Genomic DNA, 9,859 nt, shown 5'->3' with positions numbered 1-9,859 from the left:
GGCTCGATTCCTGCCCACTAGCCCCTGCCAGATATCCCGTGCCCACCTCATTAAGAGAATGAAGCCATACAGACACACCCAGGCCATTATGGTGAGGGGGTGGCTGGGGCCCTACTTGCCCACCCTTCATTGCTGGTTCAGGGCCAACTGTCCGACCACATTCCTACCCTAAGATGATACATTGGGGACATAGTCCACTGGGGCACTGACCACTTATAAAGTTTCAGAAACAGAGGCCCAGCTGCTCCCCTGGAAGTTCAGTACATGGGATAAGCCAAGGCTTATTTCAGAAATGGGTTTCACAGGAAGTAGCTGCCCAAGGCCCAGGCCAGCCCCAAGTTTGCATGAAGCCTGCCTGCCATGTTCACAGCCCATGCGGACCCCTCCAGGAGCCACTGGACTGCTTGCTCCTGGGATGTGAGAAGCCCAAGACAGCTGCAGCCTTGGAGGACCACTATGCCCATCTGGAAGCAGTACCCAGAGGGCCTATAGAAAGAAGTTGGAGGTGAAACCAGATGCTATAGAAATGTTTTATTAGGCCAAACTACTTACTATGAAAATGCTTTAAAATGCAGGAGGGGATGTAAAGACTCAAAGAAGCATGTAGTGACAATGGCTATCAGAACACACTAAAGAATCCACACTGCTTCCCCCTTTACCTAGAAAAGGAAGCTTCTAGGCTACCTCCTCAGCACACTCCTCAAACTCCTTGTCCTCAGCTGTGGCATCTTGGTATTGCTGGTATTCTGACACCAGGTCATTAAGGTTGCTCTTGGCCTCGGTGAACTCCATCTCATCCATGCCCTCGCCCGTGTACCAGTGCAGGAAGGCCTTGCGCCTGAACATAGCTGTAAACTGTTCAGAGATGCGTTTGAAGAGCTCTTGGATCGCTGTGTTGTTACCAATGAAGGTGGCCGACATTTTTAGCCCCCGGGGTGGGATGTCACAGACGGCTGTTTTCACATTGTGAGGGAGCCATTCAGCAAAGTAGCAGCTGTTCTTATTTTGAATGTTGAACATTTGCTCATCCACCTCCCTCATGGACATGCGACCTCTAAAAATGGCAGCCATAGTTAGGTAGCGACCATGACGGGGGTCGTAGGCGGCCATCATATTCTTAGCATCAAAGAGTTGCTGAGTGAGCTCAGCCACGGTCAGGGCCCAGTACTGCTGGCTGCCCCAGCTGGTCAGCTGGGCAAAGCTGGGCATGAAGAAGTGCAGCTGGGGCAATGGAACCATGTTCACAGCCAGCTTCCGTAGGTCGGCATTCAGCTGGCCCAGGGCACGTGGTGACCCCACTCATGGTAGCAGACACCAGGTGATTCAGGTCACCGTAGGTGGGTGTGGTCAGTTTTAAGGTCCTGGAACAGATGTTATGGAGCGCTTCATTATCAATGCAGAACGTCTTGTCTGCACTTTCTATGAGCTGGTGGATAGAGAGGGTGGCATTGTAGGGCTCCACCACCATGTCTGACACCTTGGGTGAGGGCACGACGCTGAATATGTTTATGATCCTGTCTGGGTACTCCTCCCGGATTTTGCCCATGAGAAGGGTACCCATCCCAGACGCAGTGCCCCCACCTAGGGAGTGGGTCAGCTGGAAACCCTGCAGGCAATCACAGCTCTCAGCCTCTCTTCTCACAACATCCATCACCGACTCCATCAGTTCCACGCCTTCTGTGTAGTACCCCTTGGCCCAGTTGTTCGAGGCCCCACACTGACCTGTAAGGTAGTGCAGTCAGCCACTCGATGGCCAGGTATATGGTCATCCGTGGTCACCACCACAATGCAAAAAGCAACTTTCACCCTGCAGGTGGAGCAAATGAAACCCTCTCCCCTGAAGTTACAGGACAGCAGCCTTGCCTGTTAGAACCTAGATCAGGAGCCAAACCTGAGACAGCCTAACAACAGACTTGCTGCAGGTGGCTCCTGCTTGTTCCCAGCGAAGGCCATAGTCACCGCCCCAGCTCAGCTCCCTGCAGGGAGATTACTTCATCAGCTCCTCACTTTGAGGAGACAGCTGGGCCTTCCTCCCAAAGCCCGTTTAGGAGAGGGAGATTGAGTGACTCAGAGGATGGGAGGGTGTTCAGGGGCCCCAGTTCCACAGTTCCCACAGAGATGACCTTGGGGCCCTCACTGACTTTGAGCTGCCCTGGCTAAGGAGCCACACTGCAGACCTCATCCACAGCTCACCAAAGATGAAGTTGTCTGGCCTGAAGATCTGCCTGAAGGGCCCTGAGCACACAGAGTCCATGGTGCCTGGCTCCAGATACACGAGCACAGCGCGGGCCACGTACCTGCCACCTGAAGGGAACTGGAGGGCGTCAGTGAGGAGAGGGCTGGCATTCCCAGGAGGGCGGTCGGGGAAAGACTGGGGTCTCACCGCTGGCCTCGTTGTAGTACACATTGATGCGTTCCAGCTGCAAGTCACTGTCCCCGTGGTAGATGCCAGCAGAGTCAACGCCATGTTCATCAGAGATCACCTCCCAGAACTGTGAGAGATGCAAGAGGCCAGACAAGCCAGGGCTGAGTCATGGAGCTCAGGGAGCTGGAGTTGCCCCAGCCCCTCTCCGACTTCCACCCCCACCCTCAGGTCACTGGGTCCCTTGAGGTTCTCGCCGGCAGCCTTGCCAGCCACCCAACTCCACCACATCCTGGACAGTGAGCCCAGAGACCACAATGCAGAGGCACCACCCCTTCCACTACCAACATCTTCACCGGCCACCCTGCAGGCATGAGCTGGGCCCTCAGAGCCCTGGCTGCCAACCTTTGTGCCTATCTGGTTCCCGCACTGTCCAGTTTGGGTGAGCACAATCTCCCTCATGGCCAAGATGGGACTAGGGCAGCAGAAGAAATGCAAGAAGGAGAAGCAATCACACAATGACTCAGCCCGTACTCCGCCAATGCTTAAATAGCCCCGTGCCCACCTCCCCCAGCCTTGGATTGGGCTCCCAGAATAAAAAACAGCTTTACTTTTACACAGGTGTGCCCACTTGTGAATCCCTTGGAGTTTAACGTCTATTGGAGAGCTCAGGTGGCCTTCCTGTGGTCCTTTCCACGTTGGGGAAAGCTTGTCAACTGGAGAACTTCCATGTCTTTCGTGAGACTAAATCCCTAGCTGAGCTGAAACTGAATTGTCCTCCCATGTGGGAGGCAAAGACTTTTGTTTCCATATTCACAGAGTGCCTTTGCACATGTCCTGTATTGATGACATACTTTTGTAATTGACGAGTCCTTTCATCTCAGGAGATCTGTGGTTAGGAAAGGATTTCTGTATGCTAACTCAACAGGACCTAATTACAAGTTTTCCTTTGGAGCAACTCAAACCCATAGTAAGCTATGGGTGTTAGAGATAGGCCTCTGATTTTACTGGAGTCTTCTTTAGAATTTGATTAGTTCTTTCACCTTTCAAGAGGACTGCAATCTCCACACAGAATGAAGGTGATACTTGATTCCTAAAGCTGAGAATAGGTGTTGGGATACGCCTGCTGTGAAAGATGAGCCATTGGCACTTTGCAGGCTTTTAGATGATCCAAACTGAGGAATCATGTCTTCTGGTAAACACTTTTCAGATAGTGTGGGGAATGCCTTGATCTAACCAGTGAAGTTATCAGCAAGCATTAGCAAATATTTGAATTTCCTGCAGAAAGGTGCCTGAGTAAATTAGAGTTTTCAGTCCTTACTTGGAGAGGTTTCTCAATGTTGGACAGGTTAAACTAGAGGAGGAGAAAATTACTGGCTGTTTGGTTTATTTCAGGCACAAAGCTCAGGGCAGAGTCACCTGTTTTAGTGTCTTGAAAAGATTTATCGCCATAAACTGATGAGACATTAACTGAAACAAAGAATCCCTTCTAGGGTGAAAACAATCATGTTAAGTGCTTAACTATTTTCCTATGATTAGTATTTGGAATTAGTAATGTATTAGCATGAGTCATCCAGCCAGAGGGGTTCTGGACTAAACTGCAATCCCTGGTTCATTTTTGTTCTTCTTCGGAGTATTCTGGCCCAGCTCTAGGTATGCTGACCAGCATGCCCATCAGCTTCAGTGCAGTGACCTTGGCTGCCACATCTGCAAGGGCATTTTCTTTTATATGGTCAATCTCTCTTTTGGTGTCCTCTGCAATGAATTATAGCCACTTTTCTTTGGCAGCATTCTAACAAGCTCAAAATCTGAGTTATGTTGTATGGAAAAGCCCTTTGTGGTCAGGAGTCCCCACCCATTCCAAATTGCAGCATAAGCATGAAGCACTACAAAAATCATACTTAGAATCAGTGTAAATGTTTACTTTTAAATCCTTTCTTGACTGCAGGACTCTGGTAAGTTCAATCAACTCAGCTTTTTGAACTGAGGTAGAGGCCAGCAAGGCTTGTAACTTGATTAACTTGTGCTGACTAATAAGAGCATATCTAGCCCTCCTGTTTTCCTGATGCATAAAACAACTTGCATCTGTTAACCCCTCTTCCTTGGGATGGTCAAGGAGCTCATCACAAGTCTGGCCTGCTAGAATAAATTTGTTTCATAACTTGTGACATGGTTTGTCTCTGTCTCCAGTCAAATCTTATCAATTATAGCTCTCATAATTCCCATGTGTCTTGGGAGGAACCCAGTTGGAGGTAATTGAATCAGGGGGTGGGGAGGGTCTTTCCCATGCTCTTCCTGTGACAGTGAATAAGGCTCATGAGATCTGATGATTTTATTTTATTTTTATTTATTTATTGAGACATAGTCTTGCTCTGTTGCCCATCCTGGAGTGCCCTGGCAGGATGTCGGCTCACTGCGGCATCTATCTCAAGCGATTCTCCTGTCTCAGCCTCTTGAGTAGCTGGGATTGTAGGTACCCACCATCATGCCTGGCTAATTTTTGTATTTTTAGTAGAGACGTGATTTCACCATATTGGTCAGGCTGGTCTCGAACTCCCGACTTCAGGTAATCCACCTGCTGCCTTGGCCTCCCAAAGTGCTAGGATTACTGCCCTTTAAAAAGGGGAGTTTTCCTACACAAGCTCCTTTGCCTGCTGCCATGTAAGAGATGTAACTTTGCTCCTCATTTGCCTTCTGCCATGATTGTGAGGCCTCCCAGCCATGTGGAACTGTGAGTCAATTAAACCTCTCTTATTAATTACCCTGCCTCGGATATGTCTTTACTAGCAGCATGAGAACAGATTAATACAACCTGTATGCCGGGAAGGCTGGGAGCACCTGTGTGCTCTAGCAGATAAGGAGCTGGGTATATAGTTTGTCAGACTTCAAGGGTTATGTCTGGAGTATCTAGCAATAAGGCCTGATACTTTAATAAATGTTCTCCTATAATCCACTGGTGCCCTTTAGCTTCTAGGACCACCTTCCCTTGGTGTGGGGTCAACAAACCTTTAGGTGCTTTCCTAATGTTTATTAGCCTTGCCTACTAGAAAAGTTGTAGCAGCAACAGCGCTAAGAAATCTAGGACACCCTGAGCCCACCTGGTCTATCTGCTCAGAAAAGTAGGCTACTGGCCTTGGAATGGTTCCCAGTTTGGGGACAAGATTACCCAAGGCCTATGCCTTGCTTTTTGGCCACATAAAGAAAAAATGGTTCATCCAGCTTGTGGACACCCAAGGCTGCAGCAGAGCCTAATTTCTCTTTGAAAGTATTGAAGGGTTAGCTTGCAGTTTTAATTACATTGAAGGAGCTCTAATATTTTCCTTTTAGTGTTTTATATAAAGCCTTGGCTACATGTCCAAATCTGGGCACCCATAAGCTGCAGTGCCTGACTGTCCCCTAAAAAGGCCCACAGCCATTTGTTGGACTAGGACTCTTGGATGACTAAAAAAACTTTTTTTCCTTCAAGGGATGTTGATCAGTTCCAGAGGTTAAGACAGATTCCACATATTTGAGTCTTTGAGTCATAATCTGAGCCTTGTATGGTGACACCCTATAGCTGCCATTTCCCAGGAAACGTATCAATTTAACAGTATTATTATCTGAGTCTTTTTTAGTCAGGCTAGCAAGGAGCAACTCATCTACATACTGAATAATTGTGCCCCTTTGCAACTGTAAATTTCTTGAGTCGTTAGCTAAAGCATTTTCAAATAATTGGGGCAAACCCAGAACTCTTCAGAGAGGACTGTCCAGGTTAGTTTGGAGGCTAAATGAGTATCTGGATCAGTCCATTCAAAGGCAAACATATGGTGAATCTGGATGCGTTGAGATGCAGAAAAATGTGTCTTTCATATCTAAGAATGTAAACCAGCTTGCATCCCCCGAGACTTGGGTAAGAATTGGGGACAATGGGGTGTATGGAGACAATAACTGCATTTATTAATGCTCTAAGGTTTCTGACAAATCTGTAGGCTTTGGATCTGGTAACATGGGAGCATTGTAAGGAGATTATCATGGTCTTAATAAGTCATATGGCAAGAATTTGGCAATAAGGGGTTGAATTTCCTCTCATTTTCCCTGCCCTAAAGTGTATTGTCTCTTCCGAGGGTGAGCAGCATGAGGCTGAAGTTGGATTTTAGTGGTCTTTAGTCTGTTTCCCAGAGCCTGTGTGGCCCAAATCTCAGGTGGTAAATGTGACAGTTCATCCTTAACTTTTTTTTTCCCCTGAGGGGTCAGGAACAAAAGTAACATTTTATCTGCTTTATATTCTGTGAAGGTCACCTGAGTCAATAAATTTCTCCTCAGTAAGAGGTCAGGCATTCAGACAGTACTAAAAACTGAATGAGAAACCCAGAGGCCCTGGAGAACAACTTAGAAAATAAGAAGAGTGATTTGGGGCTTGTCCATCATGAGAAGACAGGAGCCCACAGTATTAAATCAGGACAGAGTCATCTGATCCCATATCTAATAAGAAGTTAGTACTCCTACAGGCCACTTCAGGAGTCACCTGAGGCTCCTCCATCTCTTGATGGCTAGCTAATAGTCCAATGGTAATGGAGGCAGGAAGTATCAGGCCTTACTACTCTTGGATCTGCTGGGCTCTGATGATGGCTCCCTTGAAAGCACAGTGCATTCCCTTCGGTAGCGGCTGATTTTCTTACAGAAGACGCATTGATTTATACTCAAGGCACAGTGGCCCAGAAACCCAAACAGGGACTTTTACCTTCTCACTTCCTCTACGAGGGCCAAGGGTTAAGAAGCTGGCTCTGAAGTGATAGAGGGCACAAGGCTGCAGCTAGAAGCTGTGCCTTTTGGGAGGTTTGCTTTATTTTTTCTCTGCCCTATTTCTGTGATTGAAAACTGCAAAAGCCAAGTCTGAAAGCTGATTCATGGGAGTCTGGAGGCCTAAGGCTACTTTTCGTGGCTTCCTGCAGATATAAAGCAGACTGGCTTATAAAATGAACTCCTAGCAATGCCTGTTCCTTCTTGCAGTCAGGGGCAGTGTTAGTGTATAACTTCAAAGTCTAAATTATCTACCCTTTTAATAAGGCTAGGTTTTTATCTTTTTCCTGAGTAATTTTCCTGACTTTATAAAACTCAAAAAGCTTTGTCACAATTTTTTTATTCTTTCAAGGAGTTGAATGATCATAATTTTTTCTATATATATCCTGCTTTCTTCCTAATTTATTTCTCTTTTTTAGTTCCTAATTATTTTTTGGGTCCTGGTCAGGCACTACTGTGCCTCCTACTTGACAGGTGTCATGTTCCTGGTTGCAGGCTACCACCTATTAGCATGTACTTTAGCCACTCCCATAATGCAGTGCTTTTCTACCATGCAGCAGGTAGACATGAACATATGCAAATCTTGCTTGGTCAAATTATACATCAAAGTTAGCCTCTTAACTATTGTCTATACATTTTCCTGGATCCTCTGAAAACTGTTCAAGATTTTTTTTACATATGGCTAATTCAGGCATAGAAAAGGGTACATATATTTATATAGTGTCCCCATGATCATCTGCTACTTCCCAAAGAGGGCAAAGATTCAACTTTGCCAGCTGATAAGAGGCCGTACTGCACGTTGTTCTGGTGAGGCTCGGGTCTTTCAAGAGTGTGTATATATGTAAGATAGGACTCGAAAGGCAGGAAGATGATGATGACTGGACACTAGATAGCCCTGGAAAACTAGAAGGAATTAATAACATGTTGCACACCTCACCAGAACTGGAAGAAGTCTGACTGTGTTATTACAGGGTGCTTGGACTTGCAGAGGAAAGTTCAGCCTCAGCTGAGAAAAACCTAACATTAAGAGGCACTTGCATTAAAGAGTACTCAGTTATGCCCAGTCCCTGTTTTGTCTTTTCCTGCATCAAACATATACAAGCCCCTTTTTCCGATTTTTATCCTAAGCATCAGAGAAGCCTGTATATAATGTATTTCCTCTCCTTTAGTTTATCTTCTATAAAACAAATTAAGCTGAAAAAAAAAGGAGTCAGACCAAACAGGAGAAATGGGAAGGTTGTAATTTGTATATTGTAATACATTAGTCCATTTTCATACCGCTATGACAAAACTAACAAAACTCTTTCAGGGGAAAAGTGACATGCTGGGTTTAGAAAGTAGGGTCCAGCTGTCCTTTAACAGCCCATCAAAAGATGAGCTTCTGGTTAAGAAATGAGGGAAAACTGTTAAGAAAAAGTCTCATGTTCTCCATCCTGAAGCTAATTGTTTGGAGGGGGTTGTCGTAAAAGAGGCTGTTGCTAAAGAGGCATGTCTGTTTTTGTCACGTGAGGCTGTTAAATACATTTCAACTTCTAATCATAATGATGGAGAGGTTTTTGCTCATCTTTTCTGCTAATCGAAGTACAAAAATACTAGGCTCCAAGACATCTCTTTTTTCCAGTGTCACTTGGACCAGTGGCAAATTAAACAAGCAGTCAGCTAAAAGTCAGAAAATTGTTAAGGAAAGTAAAAGCTAAACTGCTTGAGGCCTCCTTCCTGTGGTAGCCTCCAGGCTGCTACAGAACAGAGGCAGTGAGCAGAAAGGTGACAAGATGCAGAGCACTCAGGTGAGGGACAGGGAGCACAGGTGGGTAGTCCAAAAAGAGAAAGTGGCAAACATCTTGTTTAGCAAAATCCATTTTTCTCAATATACCCCAGGGCCTCTATCCCTGTGAGCATGGCCTCCAATCTGAGTATGACACCCCCAGGCCTCTGACTTTTGGGGCTGAGTGTCTCACCCTAACATTATACCATAGGGCCTCTCACTTAAATGACAGTGGATAATCATTCTTACCCACCAGAATGGCTTTATGACTCTAAAAGATGGCCCACTTGCTTGATGTCAGCTGATTGATTCTGTGTGGATTGTTTTCCTTGGAGTGGGGGTCTTATCTTGGTGTCCCTTTACAGTGTTGCTGAAAGATGTTGCTGGAAAAGAGGGTCCTGATACAGACCACAAAGGAGGATTCTTAGATCTTGTGCAGGAAAAAATTTGAGGTAAGTCAGAGAGAACAGTAAAAAAAGCAAGTTTATTTGAAATGACTCCATTACATAATTGGGCATCCTCAGAAAACAAGAGCAGGAGTGTCTTTCATTAGTGTTTCTACTTATAAGTAACTATAAAGAGAAAGAATTATAATTAAACTTGGAAAGTGCAGTAAATGTACTCACTAAAGGCAGGGGCTATTAGTTTTCACAATGACCATTAAGCCTTTGACCTAAGCCAGCTCATTAATATTATCTTTAAGAAAAAATGCTGCACCCCTAGGACATATATACATTTTTCAGTCTTGGTGGAAGATGTTTTTTATGGCTATAAATATTCTGCAATTGTAATTGGTGGCCAGCTAAAAAATGTGGCTATTTTCAAACCAAAAGTATTAACCTTTTAGATGCCTTGAGAGTGCCTCACTACTCATATTAAGTTAGAATAGTCTAGTCATGTATATTAAACTAGAGGCTTGGTAACCATGAGTTTCTCTAACACAACAAGTCTAC

At 45.5% G+C, this 9,859-nt stretch overlaps 1 pseudogene; it reads right to left on the bottom strand.

Moving 5' to 3' along the window:
* Positions 1-675: 675 nt before the first annotated feature.
* Positions 676-2,956, bottom strand: LOC108295251 (annotated as a pseudogene).
* Between the last annotated feature and the right edge of the window lie 6,903 nt (positions 2,957-9,859).

The sequence above is a fragment of the Cebus imitator genome, unplaced genomic scaffold (assembly GCF_001604975.1).
Source record: "Cebus imitator isolate Cc_AM_T3 unplaced genomic scaffold, Cebus_imitator-1.0 Scaffold627, whole genome shotgun sequence".
NCBI lineage: Eukaryota > Metazoa > Chordata > Mammalia > Primates > Cebidae > Cebus > Cebus imitator.
The sequence above is the reverse complement of the archived record's forward strand: the minus strand, read 5'-3'. Positions and strand labels throughout refer to the sequence as shown.